The 24599-nt window shown below is 50.9% G+C and overlaps 1 protein-coding gene across 2 annotated transcripts in view; it reads right to left on the bottom strand.

Annotated features, from left to right (window-relative positions):
- Positions 1-21767, bottom strand: part of HRH2 (histamine receptor H2) — a 56178-nt gene extending 34411 nt beyond the window's left edge. Inside the window, exons 1-2 of one of the 2 annotated variants that reach the window (XM_046000295.1) lie at positions 21600-21765; positions 131-251 (exon numbers count right to left, since the gene is read on the bottom strand). The gene's annotated coding sequence lies outside the window, so the exon portion shown is untranslated. Of the gene's footprint in view, positions 1-130; positions 252-21599 lie in introns of both variants that reach the window. The other variant, XM_046000296.1, reaches the window with a different exon arrangement.
- Positions 21768-24599: the final 2832 nt, after the last annotated feature.

Below are 24599 nucleotides of genomic sequence, written 5' to 3' on the forward strand. Positions count from 1 at the left end.
GCAGGCATTAAGCATCTGATGGATAAATGATCAAAGGAGTGAATAAATAAGCCAATGCAAAGAATTTGCTCTGATAAGGCACTGAGAACAGTGTCTGATGCTGTTGGTTTTCACAAAATCGTCATCATACCGTAAAGCAGGAGCTGGCCAACTTTCCCAGGAGAGAGCCAGGTAGCAAATGTTTTCGGCTTTGCATCCCCCAAGGTCTCGGCTGGAATTACTCAGCTCTGTCATCATCGCCCGAAAAGCACCTACCATGGAGAGACAACGTGCCAATGAATGAGTGTGTCTGTGCTCCCATGAGACTTTACTATGGACCCAGAAATTTGAATTTCACATAGTTTTCACGTGTCGCAAAATAGGATTCGTCTTTTGATTTTTTCTAACTCTTTAAAACCATTTGCAAACTCTTTAAAAATGTAAAAGCCATTCTTAGCTCATGAGCTGCCCAAAACTAGGCAGAGGGCCAGATTTAGTCTGCTGTCATAGTTTGCCAACGGCACCCCCTGCCCACACCTGCTCCAAACATCGCTCTCAATCTTCCTTTTCTTATTTAGCAGCGCGTGTGGCCGGTCAGCCTGCGCAGAACTGACGCGATCTCTCCAGTGGCTGCCTGGCAGCCCACGGGGTGGCTGGCCACCGTCGATCCCATTTTGGCTCTATCACAAGTATTTTGGTGTTTTCTGGCTCCTTCCTCTCTCTTCTTCCTTCCTTCCCATCCTCTCAGCCCTCCCTGCTTTCCTTCCACCTGTCCCAGTGCAAACCTCACTTCAACAGAAAGGCTGCACACACAATACTTCTTGTTAAGTCCCAGAAGGTCCCCTTCTCCTGGTGAAATTCTATGATTCCAGTGGACGAAAAACAGAGGCCCTGCTGATTCCCTTTCATGCAAGCTGATCCTGGTTTTCCAGAGAGCAGCTCGCAGGCCATCTACTGGGATCTGGGAGCCTGCAGAAATCAGGATGACTGTGGAATCCCTCTGAGAAGCAAGCTAATCGCCATGGGACATGAATTAAACCTCTCTGAGGCTCTGGCCTGGAGTGGTTTTGCAACCTGAATACGAGAAGCATCATTTAATCATAACCACTGCGTTGGGGCAAGGATCACGGCTCCTGGTCACCTTCTGCCGCTCCAGCTGGTTCAGCCACCAGGCTTTGCGAGCTGGGCCTCTGGGTATTATTTTTAGAAGATCTTTTCATTACATAAATAACGCAAGCAGCATGGCTCTCCCTGGTACATTTAATTAGCTGTGGAGGAGACAGCAGCGAGGCTATCTTTTTTGAGAATCCCTATTTCTGATAACACATTTTTTCCCGAGTTTCTTAACAGCCAGGTGTAGGTATTTTGGCCCTGGACCAATATTTTAGTTAATGTTTGGGATTTTCAAATCTGAAGGAAGCAGCATCTCGCATAATTCAGAATCCATCCTCCCCTCCCTTCTTTCTTTCTCTTCCTTACCTCTGTTCTTTTCGGCCAGTATTTCTTTCAGAACTTAACACATGGCAAATGCTGTTCTAGGTGCTGGGGGCACAATGATGAACAGAGCAGCGGCGGTCCCTTTTTCATGGAATCTCATTAAAGAATCACTTCTGTCGTGTTTCTATGTTATAGCCCAGGTCCCGGAATTTCCGGTGACCTTTCATGAAGGCAGGAATTTTCTAATGGAGCTTCATTCCACCCTGTACCTTGTGGGTAGAGTGACCGCCCCAGAGGCCACAGCCCTACAAGATCACGGTCACTGTTTTCATCATCACAGATAACATAAAAACACTTTCTCGAACTTCCCTTCCAAAATTCCAGAGCCATGACATGCTTATTGCAGTAACCCCAGTATCCTGAGGGATATGGGAAAGAAGGACTGTTTGGGCTGTCACACACCCCAGGAGGTGACTGTTGCTGACGGTTTTGTGTGATGGAGGCCTTCCCTTCTTGCTCTGGGTTTCTCTGTGTACACAGGCACACACGCTTTCCACATTACCGAGCAACTCTGTTTCCCTAATTCCTTTATTGTATAAAGACACCCCTCTAGGTCACTTAGACTTCACTCCGTCTTTTGAGAACCTATGCTGTGGCCATACAGCCTCTACTGGGCTAAATGTATGAAGGACATCTGTCACAGCAGGTGTGCAAGCAGCAAAAACAAGAACCCACCAGAGTGTCCAGCGGCAGGGGATGGCTTGAGAGATCATGGTGCATCCTTACTGTGGGATCGCCCTGGGCATGGTGAGATCACATATTAAAAGAAATATCATTTTATCCTCACAATAACCCATGAGTGAGAGAAATCATTGCCCCATTTAAGTCTGAAAGAGTGAAGCTCAGAGGGGCCAAGTGATGTCACAGGACTAGTAAGCGGCCAGAAAGCCTGGATTCAAATTCAGCACACATCCTGTCAGCCTGCCTTAATGCCTGTGCTCAATCAGACGTCACCCCATCCTTCCAGCTGGATCTCATCAAACATCCCTGTACTTGTCCCCTAACTTCGCCATTCAGTTAACCCAGCCTTTCCCCAAACCTATCACACCTCTCACTCCTGCCTTTGCTGTCCGCCTCACCTGCTTTTTCCTGTGTTCACTTCAACTACTCTCCTTTCAAGGCCCTGCTCAAGCACCTCGATCTCCCTAGAGCCTTCCCGAATGCCTGGAGCCAGAAGCATTCTCCCCTGTGCTTTGTACCGAGTTATGCTTTGGCACCTGCTGCCTTGCAGTGTTAATATGGACCCCAGGGTTAATTTGCCTACCTGCAAGGCCTGGATCTTGCCCACCTCTCTCCACCTCCCCATCTTCCCATCTACACATCCACCCACCCATCCATCCATCCATCCATCCACCCATCTGTCCATCCACCCACCCGTCCATCCATCCACCCACCCACCCATCCATCCATCCGTCCATCCGTCCATCCGTCCATCCATCCATCCACCCACCCACCCATCCGTCCATCCATCCATCTGTCCATCCACCCATCTGTCCATCCACCCAGCCATCCATCCCTCCATCCATCCACCCACTCATCCACCCACACCCACCCATCCATCAATCCACCCATCTCTCCAACCAGCCAACATGTTCGGTTGTCTATATAACACAGAGAAATACAGAGTACATGGAGTGTGAGTGTGTGTGTGTGTGTGTGTGTTTGTGCGCGCACATGTGTGGTTTCCCCACCTTGGAAATATGTGGGTACTCACGTTTGGATTCAAAGGGTCTGGTTAGTATCTGAAAGGATACGTGAAAATGGGCTTATTTCCCCCAGCATCTTATGGTGAACATTTTCACACACAAAAAGTTGAAAAAAAAAAAACCACAATATACAATAGATCTTATCCAACTGCCCATGAAGATTAGATAATTGACTGTTCACCTCTCATTCTGTGTGAAAAATCACATGAAATTCATTAAGACAGTCTTCAGCCCCTTCCTCCCCCGTCTCGTAGGCTGGTGTGTCTCACAGCTGCCCGTGTCCCACTGCTTCCTCTTCTCATCTCTGTCTTAAGAGCCTTTCAAAATGCACCTTCTGGAGAATTGGCTCAGTGCTGCAGTACTCCCCGCTGCCCCCTGGGGAGGCTTCTGACCTTTACCTGCTGTCAGCCCCTCGCAAATGCAGCCAGAACAAAGAGTGGGGCCCAGGTCAGAGTGTGCCTCATGGGGAGGCCATGCTGGCCAATTAGCCCTCAGGAGCAGCCCCAGCCCAGCGTGATAAGTGCACTCACTGCACTCTCTGATGTGCTTGAAACCCGCCATGCTGGGCTCGGGTGGGGGAGGGCTGATCCGCTTCCCCTTACCAGCTTCGGTTGGTCTCTAAGTTTAGATCCTTGATATGGCATTCAAAGTTCTCCATGACCCGGTTCTGTCTCCTCTCTTTCGTCTCAGCTCCTACCTACCATGTGCACTTCCGTGTCCTGGGACAACACTTTGGGAAACACGGCCCTGGGGACAGTTCATTCCTTTGGTTTTGAAAGTGCCAGGCCCATTCTGACTCTGTGCCTTTGCCTATGCTGTTCCGCCTGCCTGGAATGCCCCTCTTCCCTTCTCCTCTGCTATCTCAGCCGGGAAAGCTCCTAGGGGTACTCGATCCATCCTCTCACTTCTGCCCCCCACTTGCACCCACTTCTAGCCCAGGCTTGGGCTTTCCAGGGTGTGCTGGGTAAAACCCTGGGTGTTTAGTGCCCCAAGAAAACTGTCCTCCTGAGGGGGTGGGGGGGGGTCCTTGGTGATTCGGCATCAGAATATGTCTCCCCAGGAACTGAGTTGTGGTGGCTGGGGTCCAGAATATCATTTCCCTCCTCACTCCTCCCACGTAGCACAAGAAGATGGGGGCTGGTGGTTGAGTGTAGCCCCACGGGCACTGGTGCAGCCCAGAGGCAAACTCAGGCCTGCCTCGCGCCTCTACTTCCCTCTCACTGCTCCTCACAGACAAAATCCCAGAGGAAATGTCACCGGTGGTAGATTCTGTTTGCTAACTAGAAGGGTGAGGCCTTCTAGAAAAGCCACTGATCTAGGGGGTCGGGGATCTTCCCTTTCAAATTTTATCAAACAGAGTCCAGCACTTTCTTTTCCCTTTTCCCTGGGGAAGTGAAATGAAGTTCCCCTTTCGATGTTTAAGTATCTGAGCTCCAGACACAGGGGGCTGGCATTGTGCATGCCGGGATCAGTTAAGCCTTATCTGATGGGGTTCCTCTCAGGGCCTGACGGATGAGTCTGGTCTCCCAAGCAATAATTTACACTAGGAAAAGAAAACAGGATTCATCAGACAACCCCCCGTCTGCCAGATCCCTCCTGGGTGATCCAGGCAGGCAACCCTGTGCTGGGGGTGGGGGGGGGGCCTGGATCCTTATTCTGCAAACGTAGGCTTGATAAGCGAAGGGGAGCCCCAGAGGCCTCTGGGCCAAGGACTCTGGACAGATCTGGGTTCTAAGCCCAGTGCCGCCATTTCGTAGCTTCCTGAAGTTGGGCACTTTCCTGCCACCTTCCTGAGCCTCAGTGTCCTCATTTGTAAAATCTCTAAGATAATATGCCCTCCCTCACTTGGTGGATGGGAAAATGCAGAACCTATCACCCGGCACGTGGCAGGTTCTCCCCAGATGTTATCTGAATCTGAATTATTGTCTAAAGCTGTACAGCCAGGAATTAAGTATTCCATGAGCACTCCGTGTATTTACTGAGTGCCTTCCAGGTGCAGACAATACACTGGGCTCTTGGAACACAGCAGTGAGAGTGACAGACACATCTAGAAGCTTCCAGTACAGTGGGGGAGACGAACATTAGTAACTCACTATAGAACTGTTCATTTAATTACAGTTGCATTAAGAGTTCTATATATAAATGGGAAGTATAGGGAGATAAAAGATTATATCATGGGGGTGGGGGCTGACCTGGTCCAGGGATAACTGAAGGCTTCTCAAGGAAGGGATATGTGAGTTGAGACACCAGAACAGATGGAAACTCGAAGAAAATGGGGAACAAACAGACAGAGGGAAGAGCTCACACAAAAGCTCCAGGAGGGAGATGGTGGATTTTAACCCCAGAGCCATGGGAAGCCTCAGAGGTAGAGGGGGAGTGTGCGAGAAAGGTGACGTGAGGGAGGCAGGAAGGGGCGCCCTTCCCTGCTGTCCTGCTGTCTATACCAGGAGGTGAGCTGTGGCAGTGAGGGTGGTCTGAGCTGGGCCCTGCTGTCCGCCCTGCTGCAATCCCCACAGGTTATGAGTCAGAAGTCACTGGGTCCTGGAAAGGCAGTTCCTTGACTTTAGGAGCCCTAATTTCTTCAAACTTTCCCCTATAATTGGCCACTCCAAACATCCTAGGTGCCTGGTGTTGAGGGCTTTAGAAGGTAGTCCCAGCAGCAGACCCTCCAGAACTCTGTCCCTGTCAGGAGTCCCAAAGGGGCCCGAGAAGCAGAATTTCTGTCAGTGGGGCAACTTCCACTCCTTAAGGAGGGAAGACAAGCCTTTGAATCTCCAGAGTGGCCACACCCACATACACTGCATGGGGTGCAGAGCAAACGGGGACTGAGGCCCAGCTGGTCCATCAGCACTGAAATGACCTCGGTCTTCCCTGGGGATCCTTTCTTCCCACTTAGAGATGCCGGCCAAGGTGCAGCTCCATTTAAGAATGGCTGACGCCTGTTACACCCCAGGAGCTCTGGTCTCCTTGTTACCATCACCCAGAGGCCTGGTGCAAGCTGTGAGGTTAGGAGATTCCACCCCCCGCCCCCCGCCCCAGGACATGGCAGGTCCCACGCCTGCACTTCAGACACAGCCCAGGCATGGCTAACAGGGGTGGTGGCGGAGACAACAAGGGAATGTGGGAACTCGGAGGAACGAAGTTAGACTCTGTGGCTGGTGGCAGATGATAGCTGTGTGTGTGCACATGACACTTTATGGAGCCTGGAAACCCCGTTGATGTTAAGAACACTCGGACTCCTGACCCAGCCATTGTGTTTCTAGGAACTCGTCCGGTGACTCCCCACAGCACTGACTGGGTTAGCCAAAGCTGGAAATGGCGTGGAAGTGCAGAGGACGCAAAGCAGTGAAGCCATCAAAAGACTAAGTAGGCTGTCTGGGCCCACGTCGGATGGTCTCCAAACACGTGCCGAGTAGGATGGGGAAGGGGGAATGTGTGTGTGTACCCACGCTTTCCGCGTGACTGCTCAGGAAAGGTACTGGGACTTGCCAAATGGGAGCTGTTTCCTCTGGGGACCTGGGGGTTGAGCCAAGGGTGGGAGAAAGTTGTTTTTTTTTTTTTTAAGATTTATTTATTTATTCAGAGAGAAAGAGAGAGTGTGAGCATGAGCAGGAGGGGGAGACACTGAGAGAGAGAGGGAGAAAGAATCTCATGCAGATTCCACACTGGGCGCAGAGCCCAACGTGGGGCTTGATCTCCGGACCCGGAGATCATAACCTGAGCTGAAACCAAGAGCGGGACGCTCAAGCAATGGAGCCACCCGGCGCCCCATGAAACTTCTTTTACTATATGCCCTTTGGGACCTTTTGAATCTTTTTACCTTGTGTTTGTATGACTGATTTGAAACCTAGCAGCTGCACAGCTTGACAGGTGGAGAAGGGAAGGGGCAGGGGGTGCCCGGCAGAGGGAACCGCACACAGAGGGATGGAAGCTGGGTGGTCAGACCACGCTGAGGAGCAGGACTAGCCGTGTGGCTGGTCAGGGCTCCAGGCCAGGGATGGCACTCGGTCTGCTCAGCCCAGGAGCCCCCTTGCAAGAAATCCTCCACTTGAAGCTCACTGTGCTCAGGGACCATCCTCTCCCCACAATCATGGCCAGGTTTGGGAGTCAGAATGGTCATGCCGTGCCCCTCCAATGCTTCCCTGCTCTTCGCATAAAGAGGACCATGCCCATCACACCCTGTAGGATCTGGCCTCCACCAGCTTCTCTGGCTGATTCTTCAGGGGAATTTGGAGCCGGGGATGGAGCTCTAAAGAGTTTGGATGTAGCAGTCAGAGAAAGACAAATACCATATCATTTTGCTATGCGTGGAACTTAAGAAACAAAACACGGGAACATAGGGGAAGGGAGGGAAAGATACAATAAGATGAAAACAGAGAAGGAGGCAAACCATAAGAGACTCTTAACTCTAGGGAACAAAGTGAGGGCTGCTGGGCTGCTGGGTGGGAGGTGGGAAGGGGAGAGAGTCACTGGGTGATGGTCATTAAGGAGGGCACGTGATGTAATGAGCACTGGCTGTTTCACGCAATTGATAAATCACTGAGTTCCACCTCCGAAACCAATAATGCAGTATATGTTAGTTAAATTGAATTTACATAAAAAACAAACAAACAAAAAAGAGTTTGACTTAGTTCTGAAGGCAATGGACAGCCACTGAAGCTTTAATCATCAGGCCCAAGATTACCCAGGAAACTGGTAGCCCATCTGGAAACAGGCTCCCCTGACCCGAGTCAGTGAACCACCAGTGAGGACATGCTCCTTCCTTGTTAGCATGGACACAGCTCCTACTTCGCGACGGGCCTGGGGCTCTCTCTCTATAAGCATCAGGTCCTTTACACTTCACCACAACATCTTGAGGCAAAAAAATCTCTTCTGCATTTTACAAATGCAGGAACCAAGGCTCAGACAAGTTCAGGAACTGGCCCAAAGTCTCAACACCGTTCAGTGGAAAAGTCAGGTTTTAAATCCGGGTCTCGGGGCGCCTGGGTGGCTCAGTGGTTTAAGCCTCTGCCTTCGGCTCAGGTCATGATCTCAGGGTCCTGGGATCGAGCCCCGCATCGGGCTCTCTGCTCAGTGGGGAGCCTGTTTCTCCCTCTCTCTCTGCCTGCCTCTCTGCCTACTTGTGACCTCTCTCTCTGTCAAATAAATAAATAAAATATTAAAAAAAAAAAATCCGGGTCTCTGGGACTCCGGAGTCCCTGTACTGGGCCACTGCCTGTTTATCTTCTCCTGTGGAGAAAGAAATGACCATTTGGGCTTTTTCAAAGAGATGGTGTGATAGCCTGGGCATCTACAACATGAGACACTCACTTCCTTCTTTGCAATAACATTAATGTTAGTCTTTCGTCTTTGTGGTCACAGACCTCTAACCCCTTCCCGGCAGTGGGCAGGACGTTCTGTCAAAGCCCTGTAGGCAGGAAAAGGCTTCTGGGCTTCTGGTCGAGACTGTTCTTTAGAGAGAAAGGTCCTGGATACCAGTCATCTGGGCTTTGGTTCCACCTTCCATTCCTCAAAGGGGCCCAAAGCCAGGGAGTGTGTTCCTTCTTCCTCAGGTGTGTCTTATTTCAAGTTTCGCACCCTTGCACCTCTCTTGGCACCGCTCTGTACAGGCCGAGAGATGAACAGATCCGAAGTTTGTCTGGAATCTGGGGCTGCTTGGCACAGGTTGGGGAGAGCCCCGCCCGCTCCCAGGCGGTGGGATCAAAGGGGACATTCCATTAGGAAGATTGCCATCACCCTGGCATGGCACTGAGGGGGACACAAGGTCCACACACGGGACCACAAGCTGGGACACTCATCACTTCTATTTTCTGAGCACCTACAGATGGTTTACTCTCTCTGTGAGGCCAATATGATTATTATTCATGTTTGACAGATGGTGAAACTCAAGTGCAGGAGGCTAAGGTCACTTGTCAAGTTCACACAGCTAGTAAAGAGGCAGGCAGGGCTTGGAAGCAGGCCTGGTCCCATAGTCTCTGAGTGTCCAAGACATGCACCCGGTCCAGCTCATTCTCTATTTGTGCCAACAGTCCCCGCCGAGGTGTTTTATGATCGGCGAGAGAGCCCACGCTGTTTGCCTGGCCTCTGCTAATGGTTGATGTTGGAACCTGAAGCCACATCTGGTGACAACAAAGTCCCTTAGTTATGGTTTGTCTGGGAAAGTCTTTTTTTTTTTTTTTAAATTTTTCTTTTCATGAACATGTAATGTATTATTAGCCCCAGGGGTACAGGTCTGTGAATCACCAGGTTTACACACTTCACAGCACTCACCATAGCACATACCTTCCCCAATGTCCATAACCCCATGTCTGGGAAAGTCTTTATTTCACCTTCATTTTTTGCTTCAATTAAGGTGAAGTTCACATAACAGAGAATTAACCGTTTCCAAGTGTATAATTCAGCAGCATTCAGTACATACACAGTGTTGTGTTTCCAAAACTTGTTCATCACTCCAAAAAGAAACTTCACACTCATTAAGCAGTCACTCACCTTCCCCTCTTGTCCTGGTCCCTTCCGACTACTCACCTGCTTTCTGGCTCTTTGGATTTGCCTATTCTGGATGTCGTGGCCTCAGAGTATGTGTAAAATTGGGAAATGCAGGGCTGGGAGAGACCTCTGATTCTCTTTTCCTGCCCCTGCCTCCCTTTCATCCACGTAGATGCTCGGCTAAATCCTTAGGCATCACCCTGGCATTTTTCTTGCCTCCCCTACTTGCTCACCATGTCTCTCTCCCCACTGGAACGTGGGTGCCATGAGGGCCAGGATCCTCTCTGTCTTGCTCCCTGACAGGCAGCTAATGAGGGCTCCATTAATACTGGCTGGACTGACTAAGTGCATGTTGAAAACGACCATCCTAACAATATAACATCCCATTTACTGGGCACTTCGAAGGTGTCAAGCGATGTTCCGAGCACCTCCTTTACTTTATCCCATTTAACCTCGGCAATAACTCTATTATGTGGATTCCATTATTCACTTCCATCTTCTAGATAAGAAAATTGAGGTTTATGGCGTTTTTGTGACTTGGCCAAAGTCCACGGCCAGCAGAGGCTTGACAAGTGTGGGAAAGGCCTGGGGGAGAGCTTTTCAGGGCAGGCGTTGGACTCAAATGAAAATTCTGCCTTGGTTCTTCTGAGGGAGGTGAGACCCAGATTGCCAGTGTTTGCAGGGGGTCCCAAATCTCTGCCATCCAGGGGGCAGGGGTAAGGCAGAGAGGGCACACGGTTGGGAATTTGGACCCTGAGTTTGAGCCCCCGGTATGACTCTGTCTGTATCACCTCAAACAAGTTCCATACCCTCAGGTTCCTCAGCAGACAAGTGTGGAAATGGGCTTAGAATATCTCAAAGATTTCTTCCAATGACTTTATGTATGTGCATTATGTGTAGAGGGGGTGGAAAAGATGGAATCATGAGCTCCCTAAATAACAACATAGGAGTGTTCTGGGTAGAAACACATTCAGTGGTCACCCTGGGGTCAAAAACCCTTCTATGGTATCCCTGAAAGGTAGTCATCCCCAATTGCCTTGCATACCTCCAATGACGGGGGACTCACTATCTCAGAAATTATTTGCCAACAAGTTACAGCCATTTAAAGATATTATAGAGCCCTACACACTCTTTGTTTTGGAGGCATAGCCCACTGCATAATAAACACATTGTAATAAATGTGTATTCCAAAGAAAAGAGAATGTGTACTTAGCTATTTAGTATAATGAGCTGCCACTGACCAGCTGTCATAGTGGCACAATTGTAGATAGCCAATTAAACATTTATTACTTGCAATTTTGTGGTTTTCTTTTTGTATTTTAGATCTGGGGTGTGTGTGTGTGTGTGGGTGTGTGGGTGTGTGTGCGCGAGCACGAGAGCGTCTGTATGAGTTTGCAGACATTTTTGTCGGTTGCTTAAAGCTCTGAAGCCCTATAGAACAAAGTCCCCACTTCCGGGCGGCTTGACAGAGCTCCTCGTTCTCCTGAGTTTTTGCTTCCTTATGATCAAACAGCCCTCGGGCCCTCCAACTGGACTCCTCACCATCATCACTGCCATCATGGCTGGCAAGGCTGCCACCACTGCCCTGCCCATCACTGCTGCCGTCAGCGTCCTGGCGTCCTCATCTCCATCACCAAATCGCCTCCCCTCTACCTTCGGTCCCCACCGTCACAGGAGCTGGGCCACAGAAGCTGCCCAAGCCAACGTGGGATCTCCCTCCCTCTCTGTTCTTCTCTCCCCCAGCCTCACTCCAGGTTTTGCCCTTCTGACAAGGTGCAGCTTGTTCCTATAGGCGACAGTCCTGCAGCTGGCAGGGTCACCTTAACGATGGCGGCAGCAAACAGCCAGCATTGGCCGCGAATGTTCCCATACATGGGCTGTCTTACATAATGCTCTCTGTCCTCTCCCACTTTTCATGGCCCTTCCATGTGCCCATGGCCTCCTTTTGGGTCCTGTAGGATTACACTGTGGAGCAGATGGGGCAGTCGCTATTACCCCGTTTTGCAAATGTGGCACAGACAGGCCAGCTGCCTAGGCGAGGTCACACAGCTGGTCAGAGGCGGGAAGAGCTGTCTGTTGCTCATTCCCCACAGCTTACCCTGTCCCACACTTCCTGTGTTTCTTTTTCTTTCTTTCTTTCTTTTTTAACATATTTATTTGACACAGAGAGAGAGAGATAGTGAGAGAGCACACAAGTGGGAAGGAGAGAGAGAAGCAGGTTTCCCACCAAGCAGGGAGCCTGATGTGGGGCTTGATCCCAGACCCTGGGATCATGACCTGAGCCGAAGGCAGATGCTCAACTGACTGACCCACCCAGGCACCCTACCTCCTGTGTTTCTCAAACCTCATTCGCTCACGCACCACCTCCAGGATCCTTGCCAAACCCACAAAATACCAGTCCTGCTTTTTTACGCAATATTTTTCTTCGAAGTGATTGAATTGATTGCAAACGGGATTGTTTCATCATTGCAATCACCAACAGGATCACATTCCTTCAGATAGGTCACCCTGAAACTTAACGTGGCAATTAACAAACGTTACACTCCACGTGGCCACTGCTGCGCCAAGAGCTAGCCTCTAGGCAGACTGGCCTGGCTGGAGAGATGTTTAAGTCGGACGGCCACCAAACTGATACTTTCCCTTGGATACAGACAGGAAGGTTTGGAGGACTGAAAAGGGAACCCTCTCTCCGCTGGTCGGGCGGCATGCTGACATCCGTGGGGCTGACCACCCCTGTCCATGCCCGGACCCCAGGGCTGCCTGCCCCACCCTCGAGGAAACATCTGCTTCATGCAGGAAGCCCCCTCTATGCCATGGAAAGGAGCCAGGGGCCTCTGCGAGGCTCGGTTTTCCATCTGGGCACGGGCATGGTACTGTAGCGTGCAGTGCTGGGAAGAGGAGCTGTGACATTAAGACAAGCCTGGAAGTGAGGTGGCGGCCTTAGCAAGCGTCCCTCCCTTCCCCACGGCCGTTCTCTGCTCTTCTCTCAGAAACCTTGGTCTTGGAGTCCTGCCTTTTCTGGGAGAGAAGGCATCCCAGCTGGACAGATGGGGAGAAGGAATGAGCACTGTGGGTCTCCGTGGGGATAGTCTGGGTGCCAGGCAGCTCCCGGTGAGCCCAGGACAGCCTGCCAGGCCAGGGAGGACGCTGTGTCAGTTAGTAGGCTTCTCCCCCTGGCCTGGCCCTCGGCACCCCTTCCTCTTGGCCTCCCCGCCCCAGTGAAACAAAGGGTCCTCTCCAGCAGGTGTAGTGTGTTCTAATTCCAGATCCACCTCTTACCAGTGAGGCAATTCTGGCCAGGAGACCTGGCTCGGAGCCCCGATTTCCCTTCCCATGAAATGGGGACAATAACCTCAACCGCACAAGTGTTGCCAAGAGGCTTGCAGGCTTCAGAGCAAGGCACTTCTAGAACCTTCCCCACCGCTTCTCTCCATGGCCAAGGCAAGCAGTGGTGTGGTGTCTCCTTGCCTCAGATGCCTCAAGGGGCAGAATGGAAATGACAAGAGTTTCTACATGGTCTAACTGTCATCAGGGAGAAACGGGCAAAAGTGGGCAAAATCCCAGTAGTTGGGGTTCAGTGGGTGTGAGCCCTCTACATGCTTACACACAGCACAGTGCTTGACACAGAGCCCGTCTCCCTCTAGCTCCCCACTGGGCTCTGGCCTGCCCTGTCCCTTCTCCTTCCATGACCTCAGCATGTCCCCTTTCTTAGCTACGTCCCCTGGTAGCACCCCGAGCTCCTAGCCTCTACCCTGGGGGGCCAAGCCATGACTCTTCAGTATCTGACCTAAGTCCCAGGCATCCCGGAGATGCCCAATCCAGTTACAGAACAAACTGCAGGTTTCACTGTGTTCTTTATGACAGCTGAATACTGGAAATGACCTTGATGTGTTTAAAGCTAGAAGACTGGTGGAGAAATTTTGTCATAATGGAATCCTGATAGCTATTACTATCACACTTTGGAAACTATGAAATAGTAAAAGAAATGTTTATCTTTAAGTAATAAAAAGCAAGATTGAAATTGTATCTAAGAGACGATTATAACTAAGAACTCCTACCCTGTCAACCTACAGGGGAGAAAAACAGCCAACATTTATGCCTAGAAGGGCAGACTGGCTGGGAATAGTGGTTTTCTTTGGATGGTGGTATGACTTATTACGTCTTCCTTCAAATTTCCTTATTCCAACTTTTCTACGTTGAGAATTAATTCTACGGTTACTAATTCTGCGGTGACTACGGTAACACAAAGATGCAGAATTGTGTATGCTGTACTTCACTTGAGTCAAAAACACTCATACACACACACACACACACACATATATGTATATATAATAGTGTGTATGTTTTTGCACAAAGAAAATTTGGAAGGATACATCATAACAAACAAAAGTGATCGACCTCTTCTTTTGAGAGGGGACTGGGCAGATGCAGACCGGGGTGGAGTGAGGATCTCCCTGAAGACCTTTGTATATTGTACTTCTGACTGCATGGATGTTTTTTCTAACCAGAAAGTGAAAAGAAAAAGAAAACATAACTAGCTAATAAACATTTAGTAAAAGCAGTATTTTCCCAAATGGGCTCTGTGGACATTTGTTGAAGTTGCTACTTAAAACAAAAAACAAAAAAACAAAAAAACGAATTTGTGCCTGAAGTACAGGATCTTAATGGTGCACTTGACGGAGCCCATCAGCAAGCGCTGGGACTGAGAGAGACTGAGGATTGGGGGGCTCTCAACAAGCCACATAAGGTCCCAGAGCCCACTCCCACCCTGCCCTCTTTTTCCCATGGAGCCTACCCGAAGAGTGATGCTCCCAGGACCAGTTTAGGGAGCGCAGGGAAAGGGAAAGCTAGGAGGATGGTCGTGTCTCCCTGACCCAGGCAGGTGTGTGTGTACAGTCTATACCCGCAATGGGACTGTGGGGTATGGGCATGGTGACCCAGAAAGAGGATGCCTGCCCTGGCCAGAGGGGCGGTCACTCTGGGCCTAGCACCACCAGATGGCCACATTCTTCAAGAGAACCTGGAAATCTGGATTTTAAATGAAATCTGGCTACAAAATAAAATATCCAAGCTTTTCAATGCAATCTCTCTCTCTCTCTTTTTCTAATATCTTATGGTTCCCTGCAAAAGTCCTCCACCAGCTGTGGGCTAGGAGCTCAATGTGTCATTGATGTTCTCAGAAAGCCAGGTCAGCCCTGAGGATTTATTTCCTTTTCTAGCCACCCACCCTCTTTCATGATTGCTTTGAGAATTTTGCCCCAGATAAGCATCAAACTCATCGGCCCATTGCTCAGGGGAGTTTGCTTTCCTCCTGCTTGAAAATCGGGCTGACATCCATCTGTCTCTGCCCCGGGAGTGTGGGAAGGAGCCTGGGAGAGGGTGACTAACCCTAGCAACCAGCCTTCTCGGGGGGAGTGAATGCTCTTCATCAGGCAGTGACAGTCTTTGGCACTGTTGCTGGGCTCTAACAGCCCTCTGATGTCTCCATCCCTCCTGCCCTCTTCAGCCTTAGTTTCCCCTCCTCTCCTGCCATCAGGCCCTCTGTGCACCAGCCTGCCAGAAAGTCTCATCCTTCAACTCTCCATATTCTCGCACCTCAGTGCCTTTGCATATCTGATCCCTGGGTTGGGATCACTCTCTCCTGCTGCTGCTTCTACCGTCCAAACCTCAGGCAGCTGGACAGGGACATACCCAAATGCCAGCTCCTTGTGCCTTCTCTGTTGTAGCCAGCACCCCAGGAGGCTGGCATCCACTGTTCCTGCGTTGGTCATTATTTAGTCTCCCATTTCTCCTGCGACCCACGCCCTTCTCACATGCTTTCACCTTCCAAACAGCTTTTAAATCTGTCCCCTTCTCTCCCGCTGCAGTGTTCCAGCTTCTGTCCCAGCCAGGCTGTCCTGACTGTTCCAGATCTCGGCTCTGTCAGCCCCACCGGCCTCCACATTATCTGGGGAAAGGACGTTTTAGAAGACACGACCTGGTCACCTCTACCCTCTGCGTGAAATCCTTGTGTCGCTCCCCAGCCTACAGGACAAAGTTCAGACTCTTCAGTTTGGCATTGCGGGGTCCAGCCCGTCTACTCCTCTGTTACCTCCTTCCGCTGCCCCTTGCGCCTCCGGCAAAACCTAGCTGTCCTGTGTGCTCTGAGCACATCTAGAGATTTTGCAGCTCTGTATCTTTGTACACCTCTTTCTCCACCTGGAACACTCTTTGTCTACCTGCAACCGTCCCCATTCACCTCTGCCTCCAGCTCTGTGAATCCTGTCCTGATTCCCCCAGGGCAGCGGGTTTGGAAGTTAGATTATTCTCGCAGCAAAGGTGGGTGATTCCCAAGCTGAAAGTGGCTGGGGTGTCCAGTCCCGGCTGGGGCTGTTGACAAGCTACCTGCCGCTCCTGTAGGTTGGGCGCCAGGTCAAGGCCGCCACATGTTCCTGGAGACTGTCCCCACGGGGCTGGCGATAATGAGCCATGCCGCCTGCTTCAATCTGTGACCAACTTGGCTCCAGCCACCTTTCCCTCACTGCCCCGGCGCCAGGCCCGCGCCCTCCTGGCAGTGCTGCCACACGGAAGCTGGCATCAAAGGACAGAGTCAGAAAGGCTCTACAAGATCAGCCTGTGTGACCCTGCCTGGATTTCAGATGGAGAAGCTGGGCCCAGAGAGGGACAGTGGCTTGCCCAGGGTCACACAGTGATGAAAGGTATAGTCATGCCTGGAGCCCAGCTCTTCCAGATCGTATCAGATAGTATAAAAAAAAAACACAACAAAAAAAATCAGGGGCGCCTGGGTGGCTCAGTGGGTTAAGTCGGCTCAGGTCATGATCCCAGGGTCCTGGGATCGAGCCCCGCATCAGGGTCTCTGCACTATGGGGAGCCTGCTTCCTCCTCTCTCTGCCTGTCTCTCGCCTACTTGTGATTTCTGTCTGTCAAATAAATAAATGAAATCTTAAAAAAAAAAAAAATCAAAGGAAACCTTGAGATGTGCTAGCAAGGGCCTGGGGAGGAGTGCCTTGAAATTGGCCAGACAGGGCAGGCCTCCCTGAGGCTGACCCCAGGGGGTGAGGCAGAGGAAAACAACCCCTGGCGAGGACTTTAGTGGGGACAGTTTGCCGTTTTGGTCTGAGCAAGGTGAGTGAGCAGAGATGCAGTCAAAGGTAGAGCCTGCTCACGATCACGTGGGGCCGGGTAGAGGGTTTGCATTTTAGTCCACATAACGGAACAACACAATGGAGTTTTGGCTCTGATCTGAGCAGACAGTTCTGCAAACACTGTTACAGATGGCCAACACGCACCTGAAAAGATGTTCAAATTCATCAGCCATCGGGGGAATGCAAATCAAAATCAGAGCAATACCATGTCGTACTCACAGAATCCAAAAGTTGGGTACTTAGGGTTGGTGAGGATGAGAAAAAACTTGAATCTGCATACACTACCGGTGGGGGTGTCAAAGGTTCAGCTGCTGGGGCACCTGGGAGGCGCCCTGAGGTTAAGCGTCCCACTCTTGATCGGCTCAGATTGTGATCTCAGGGTCATGCGATCGAGCCCTGCACGGGGCTCCAAGCTCGGCACACAGTCTGTGTAAGACTCTCCTTCTCCCTCTGCCCCCTACCCATCTACCCACTCATGCATGCACTCTTTCTCTCTCTCAAATAAATAGATAAGTCTTTTTAAAAAAGTTTCAGCTGCTTTCGGACTGCCTGGGTGGCTCGGTCATTAAGCGTCTGCCTTCAACTCGGTCATGATCCTAGGGTCCTGGGATTGAGCCCCACATTGGGCTCCCTGCTTCAGGTGAGCTTGCTTCTCCCTCTCCCTGTGCCTGCTGCTCTCCCTGTTGTGCGCGCTCTCTCTCTCTCTCTCTCACTCTCTCTCTCTCTCTCTGTGTGTGTGTGTGTGTGTGTGTGTGTGTGAGTATGTCAAAGAAATAAATAAATAAAATCTTTAAAAAAAAGTGTCAGCTGCTTTGGAAAACACTCTAGTAGTTCCTCAAAAGGTTAAACATTGTGTTCTTACATGGCTTAGTAATTCTACTTCTGGGTTCATCCCCAGGAGAAATGAAAAGATATGTCCTCAAAATCAGTACATAAATGTTCATAGCAGTATTATTTATAATAGCCAAAAAAGTGTAAACGAGCCAAATGCCCATCAACAGAATGTGGTGTATCCATAAATGGAATATTATTTTGGCCACATCAAGGAAGGACGTATTGATACATGTTACATGCAACATGGATGAAATATGAAAACATGCTCAGTGAAATAAGCCAGACACAAAAGGCCACCTATTATTCCATATAATCATACATTACATGATTCCATTGATAGGAAATGTCCAGAAGAGGTACATCTCTAGACACAGAAAATAGATTAGCAGCTCCCAACCTTGGGTAGGAGTGGGGATGGATTGGGGAATGACAGTTAATGGGTACAAAGTTTCTTTTGGGGGTGATGAAAACAAGATCTGGACTTAGATTGTGGTGATGGTTGCACAGCATACTGAAAAACAGTGACCCATAGACTTTAAACGGGTGAGTTTTAGGTCATGTGAATTATGTCTCTATGAAGCCTTAATTCTGTTTTGAAAGGCCACTCTGGTTGCTGTTGGGGGCAGAGCAGCAGCAAGGAGGTCAGGCACCAACAATGCGATCATAGGCTCAGAGTGTCTGGTGCAGAGGAGGGACACAGTGACTGTGTGCATGCCTCACACAGGCTGATCCCTGTTCAGGAATGTCCTTCTCCTCTTATCCAGGCTTTTTAAACCCTGCACTGTTGACATTTTGCGCAGGATCATTCTTCTGTGTGGAGGTACCGTGGGATGGGAATCACAGGATGAACAGCTGCACCCCTGCCTCCACTCGCCAGCAGTCAACACATCCCCCCACCACAGCTGCAACAATCAAAAATACCTCCTAGAGGACTCAACTGACCCCAGTGGAGCACCGTTGCTCTAACCTCTTTTGCTTAGCTGGTGAATTCTCGAGTACCCTTCCAGGATCATTTCCCTTATCGTCTCTTCTGGGGAGCCTTCATCCTTCATTCTCCAAAGTTGCCCAGTTTCTTAAACAGAGCCCCATCACAGCCCTGATCGCACTGTGCACACTCCACTCTCCCCGACAGCTGCGTAGACATGGTACCTTATGCACTTTGGGTCCCCAGCATCAAGTACAAAACCTGGCCCTTTGGAGGCTGCTATGGACCCATTGCCTCACCTGCCAAGTGCAGAGGTGCACTGCCTGCCTCCCCCAGGGTTTCCGTGATTAGTGCTCAAGTGTGGGTTAACTGATCTGTCCACACCTCCTGACTCTGGGTAGGAGGGTAGGTTCCAGATCCAGATGGCCTGGGTGGCCTGGGTTTGCTGTGGGACGCTGGGCAAGTGACTGAGTTTTCTGACTCTTGGTTTCTTCTCTGTAAAATGGCGGTGCTGATAATGCCCACCCTGTAGGGTTGTCATAAACACATAGCAAGAACACAACAAATGTCAGATACTTTTGGTGATAATAATTTACTATTCTTTCTTTTTTCTGAGGGGCCTTCGAGGATTGTAGGTGTCGCTATGTGAGCCCTGTCTTGGATGCTGCCCAAGAGGAGGTCGAGGTGGGTCCACTAGGAGAATATTACCAAAAACATGGAAAGTTCAGAAATTATAAAGAGTCAGGGAACAAACCTCCCATAATCCTGCCACCCACATGCATATACAATTAACACTCTTCGGTCTATTTCCTTCTGGTCTTTTTTCTAAGTGCTTGCCACGAATCTGTGACCATACCCTATATATGCATATGCATACACATATCCTCATTCATTAAAAACTCTCCATTTTCTGTAGTCACATGGCTGTCCCATAATTTACTTAATTGATTCCCTACTGGACATTTAGGCACTCTCTGATTATTGATGAATACCTTGCATTTGAAAGAACTTTGTTCATACTCCCATCATTTCATTTGGATGTCCCCCTTGCTTTTAAAACATTTTTGGCAAAGAGGCTTCTCTAGCCTGCTGGGACACCCATTTTCCCACAGCTAGGCATCCATTTTCTCATCATCAGGGATTTCCTCCCCCAGGCTGAGCTAAATCCTTGGGATTGGTTCTTAATCCTGTTTCCCCTTCTGTGGACATTGGTGGAGATGGACCACAGCTGGCCTTGTCTCGTCCTTGGATGCATCAGCTGGGAGGGTCAGTTTATTTAGTCAACAGTGGATGGAGAACAAAAAGGAGAAGCAGCCTAGGCCAAGGTTAATGGGGACGAGGTTAACTGGGACAAGGTGGTAGAGGAAGAGAAGTTGGCTGGCTGGGGTTAGCCAGCCTCATACCAGCTTCCTATATGCTGTTGACTAGGGACCTTCCTTCCTTCCAGATCCCTAAAGAAATCACCAGGCAAAGGTACCCCAACCCCGTTGCCAGACTCAGACCCACTTTCTCCTGTGTATATAAACAGGAGCTCTTCCTAGTACACGTAGAACAAGAAACCAGTGCTGCCTGGGCCCCAGCCAGGTGCCAGGTCGCATGCTAGACACCTTCCAGACTCCTACTTTGGAGCCAGTGTGGTGCCAGTGTGGTACCAGCCGAGGTGCTTGGAAGCAGACAGATCTGGAACAAATCCCAGCATAGGCACGTCCTACCAATGGGACTGTGTGGAAGCAATTTGCCCCGTGAGACTTGGTTTCCTTGTCTGTAATTTGGGGGTTTAACGGCACCACCTTCCCAGGATCCTTGTGGAGACTAGAGCCCATACTGTACGCACAGCACCCCAAGTACCAGGCCTGCACAGAGCAAGAGCAGGAGAAATGTTATTTTCTCACTCCATTCAACTCTCATACTCTGGGTCAAAGACGTCAATAAATGTAATCTGTCTCATTGCCTTTTATAACCGCCAGCGACGGGGCACTCATTAGTATGAATTTGTAACTTCCCATTACCAATAAGATACCAAGGCTCAGAGAGATTTCACCAGGAGGTTTTCAGGGCAGAAAATGTTATCTCACAGATTTCATGTCTCAGAGAACCATCAGGATGGTGTCTGGAGTGGAAGGGGGGTGCCCCCCACCCCAAATCCCTGGGCCCTGTTTTATGCCCAGCCGGGCCACTTGCTACCTCTGGCAGAGGAGAACAGAGAGGACCTGCCCCGCACAAATGAGTTCCCAGGAGGCAATGAGAACCAGGACTCTGGCCATTGAAGTTAGGGCATGACAGCTGCCATTGGGGGACACCACAATCAGTACTTTACTGACCCACCTTCCAATCCTCAGAGCCTTCTCAAAGGGCCATTAGCGTCCCCACCCCAACTGACGGGGTGGGAAACTGAGGTTCATATGGTCAAGGTCACCTGCAGTTACTTAAGTGAGCGAGCTGGGATTCCCAGCTGAGGCCACTTGCCCAGCTCATTCCAGCGCATCCCAGAGGCAAACCCTGCCCGTCCTTGCTACGGGGACATAGGGCGGCAGCCCAGGAGGGCGAAGGCCAGATACCTGGGCTCCCTGAGGAACTCCGCGTCCCCTTCCCGCCCACCCCCAACCTTCTACTGGCTTTCCTAAAGCAGAATGTCGCTCCACGCTCCCGCAGACACAACGCCTCTAGAAATGCCACCGCTCAGAGCCGGGGTCAAAACAGCGACTGTTTCGGTGCAAGTGGACTTTCCAAATCCACCCCCACACGGGGAGAGGGGACAACACGCCGGACCCCACGCCCGGAGCACAGCTTCGGAACCCGGGCTGCATCCCGTCCTTGCAACGCCCCCTTGGCGCGCGCACGACCCCCGCGGGTCACAGAGAAGGAAACTGAGGCTCGCAGGCGGAGAGAATCGTTCAAGGTCAGGCGTAGTCTTCAAGTCGCGGGGGGGGGGGGGGGGCCCGGAGCTCGCACTCTGGGTCAGGGTCACGACTGCGGCGGCGACCCCACCCGAGCCGAGGCCCCGCGGGGAGGCGGCGGCCGCGTTACCTTGAGCTGCTGCGCCGTGGGGCTCCGGCTTCGGCTCTGGGCTCGCCGGCGTCCTGCACTCGCGCCCGCTCTGCTCCGGGCAGGGATGGAGCAGGTGCCCCGCCCGCGCCCCGCGCCCCGCGCCTCGCGCCCACTTCCTCGTCCCCGCCCCCAACTCGCTCCTCCTCGCTCTCCGCCCCTCCCGCCCTCCCTCCCTTCCCTCTCCCGGGCTCTCCTGCCCCCCTCTTTTTCTCTCCCTCTCTTCTCTCGCCTCCGTGCACAGCACACTCTCTCTTCCTTCGCTCTGCTCCCTCCCCACAGTCCCTCTCCCCCACGCTCCCCCACTTTCCCCTAGACCTTCTTTCCTTCTCTCCCGGCTCTGACGAGGCCCTTCCTCTTTCTTCTGTCACACTACAGTCTTTCTCTCCTTTCCCCGCCTCACTTCCACCCACTCCTCTCCACCCCCAGCCCTGTCTGGGACTCAGCGTCCAGCAGTGAGGTAAGAGTAGAAGGAGACTCCCAGCTGTGGCCCCTCGGATCTGGTGGCGCCCCTGCCCAGCACTCTGCTACCTGGAATCAGCCTACAGGAGAAAAAGGACTCGTTGCCTGGGAAAAGTCTGGATAATTCTGTGATCTGTGGAACTTCAGAAAACCCCAGGGAGGGTTTGTTCTAGTTGGAGGAAGGGATGGAGAAAGAGAAGATGTAGAGAGGAGGGTCTTGCGAAAGCGGCTTTGGGGATGGAAAATGAGGCTTAGATGGGGAAACCTATCTCTTAAATATCAAGATGGCAAGGCTGCTGTACTAAGGGTGCAGACGTTGGTGGAGGGAGCCTGGGTGGGCAGGATGGCCAAGAGCATTGTGCCAGGCCTGGGGTAGTCAGCCCAGGGTAGGAGAGGCAAGTGGTCAGATGGGCTGCCCCTCGTTGCTTGCGGAGCCTGACACGAGGAAGGGAGTTTGCGCAGAAGCTTGGCAAAGGAGAGCAGAAGGATGCCAGCTCAGGGGAGCAGACATTTCAGAGGCGTGCTCATGGTGATTGACACGCCACCCTAAGCCATTCTGACACTATGGGCCTGGCCCTGTGCCCAAGGACTGAGATGCAGACTAGGGCCACAGTCCCCTGGAGCTCCGAGGTCACAGTTTCTGGAGGAGGATGTGGAAGGCCCTGCATCCAGGTCACCAGTATCTTGGAATGATCGCAGGAGCCTCCAGGCGGGTCTGGGGCACTCCCTGCTTGCTCGCCTACAATCTACAAAGCCTCATAGGGCATCGCTAAAAAAGTGTAAATCAGATCACGCCTCTCTGTACTCCCTGCTTGAAACTCTCCCATGACTTCCTGTTGTAGTTAGGATAAAATCCAAGCACTCTATCACTGCCAACGTGATCTGATCTTATGTCTCACCACGTTCTGCCTCATTCCGTGTGCCTCAGCCACAGCCGCTTCCTACTTGTGCTGGGAATAGGCCACGCTGGACCATACCACAGACCATTTGCACTGGCAGTTCCTTCTTCTGAGATTGCTCTTCCCCCACATCTTCCTGGGTGCTCAGATGACAGGCCGCGTGGCCTCGTCGTCTCACCCAAAGCAGTCACCTCCTCACCACAGTGCTTTCACATCATGAAAACACTTAAAAGTGTCTAGAACTTTTCGTTTTAATGCTTATTGTCTGCTTTACCGTCCCACAATGTATCCACTGTGTCCACAGTGTTTGTATCCTTCCCTGGGCCTCCCGGGAGCCTGGAGCCCGTTACTGTAGCTGGATATACCACTAAGTGTCCAACAGATGTTGGTTGAATAAGCGAATGAATAAACACTATAATGAATGTGTTTAGAAAAAAGAAAAGGTGTGACTGACCCTGCCAGGGGAAAAAAGATTGTCTTGAGATAGGAGTGGAGAAGTGGGCAGAGCCGAAGGCCTGGGGGAAACAGCATGAAGACAGGTACAGGGTATTAGCTAACCTGGAGCATTTGGGGAGTGCTGCCTGGTGGGTAACCCAGCAGAAACCCAGCAGAAAGCCCTGGTGGGGCTTTAAGGACACCTCAGGGATGCCAGTTAGGACTTGCTCTTGTGAGCCATGGAAGCTGTGGCAGGTGTTGGGGGACTGCAAAGTCTGGGGTGTCTATTCTGGAGAAGAGAAGGCTCCAGCAACCTGTCTGTAGAAAGGACTCTCTGAGGGAACAGATGAGACTCTAGTGCTTGGACCAATGGTAGAAATAGAATGAGACAGATTGAGACTCTGTAAAGAATATTTTTAAGGATCTGTAAAGGGAAATGTGCTCTCTGTGGGTGAGATTATGGTCCTCTCCTCTTCGGTGCCCCTCCCAGAGAAAGGATGCCATGTCTGTGACCTCTTTAGCCTCTGAACTGGGAGAAACGATGCATCTTTGTTGTTGTAAGTCAGTAAATGCTGGGATGGTTTGTAACAAAGCAATGAATTGGATAAGAGGCCTTGGGGAGCATCAGTTCCTATTTCTGAGCCCATTTCCTTGACCATTAAATAAGAATAACAACAATATCTCCCTCAAAGAGTTTTGATGAGGCTCAGATGAAAAAAGAAATGGATAGTGAATTAATTAATTAATTCATTCATTCAACACATGGTGACCAGACCAACTGTGTTTCAGGCCCTGGGTTAACCCTGGGGTACCGCAATGAACCAGATAGGTGAGGGTCAGAAATGTAAGGAGGAAAAAGACAATCAACAAGGCAGATAATTTCAGCTAAAGATAATTGTTGCCAGGAAAGCAAAGCAGGGTAATGTAATTGAGAGTGACTGGGGGCGGTGCTTTGTTCTCAATGGTTGGGGAGGGATTTTCTTACCCCGTGACGTTTGAGCCCAGGCATAGATGATGATATCAGGGAGCAGTGTTCCATGTAGGGGAAGCAGTAAGTGCAAATGCCCCAAGGTAGAGCGAAGTTCATGGTGGCTGAGTGCATGAGGGAGAGGGAAGATGTTTGGAGATGGTGTTGGTGCAAGGCCATGGTGAGGTGAGTGGATTTAATCCTAAATGAAATGGAGCC

This window comes from Meles meles, chromosome 3 (genome assembly GCF_922984935.1).
Source record: "Meles meles chromosome 3, mMelMel3.1 paternal haplotype, whole genome shotgun sequence".
In the NCBI taxonomy this organism is placed as follows: Eukaryota; Metazoa; Chordata; class Mammalia; order Carnivora; family Mustelidae; genus Meles; species Meles meles.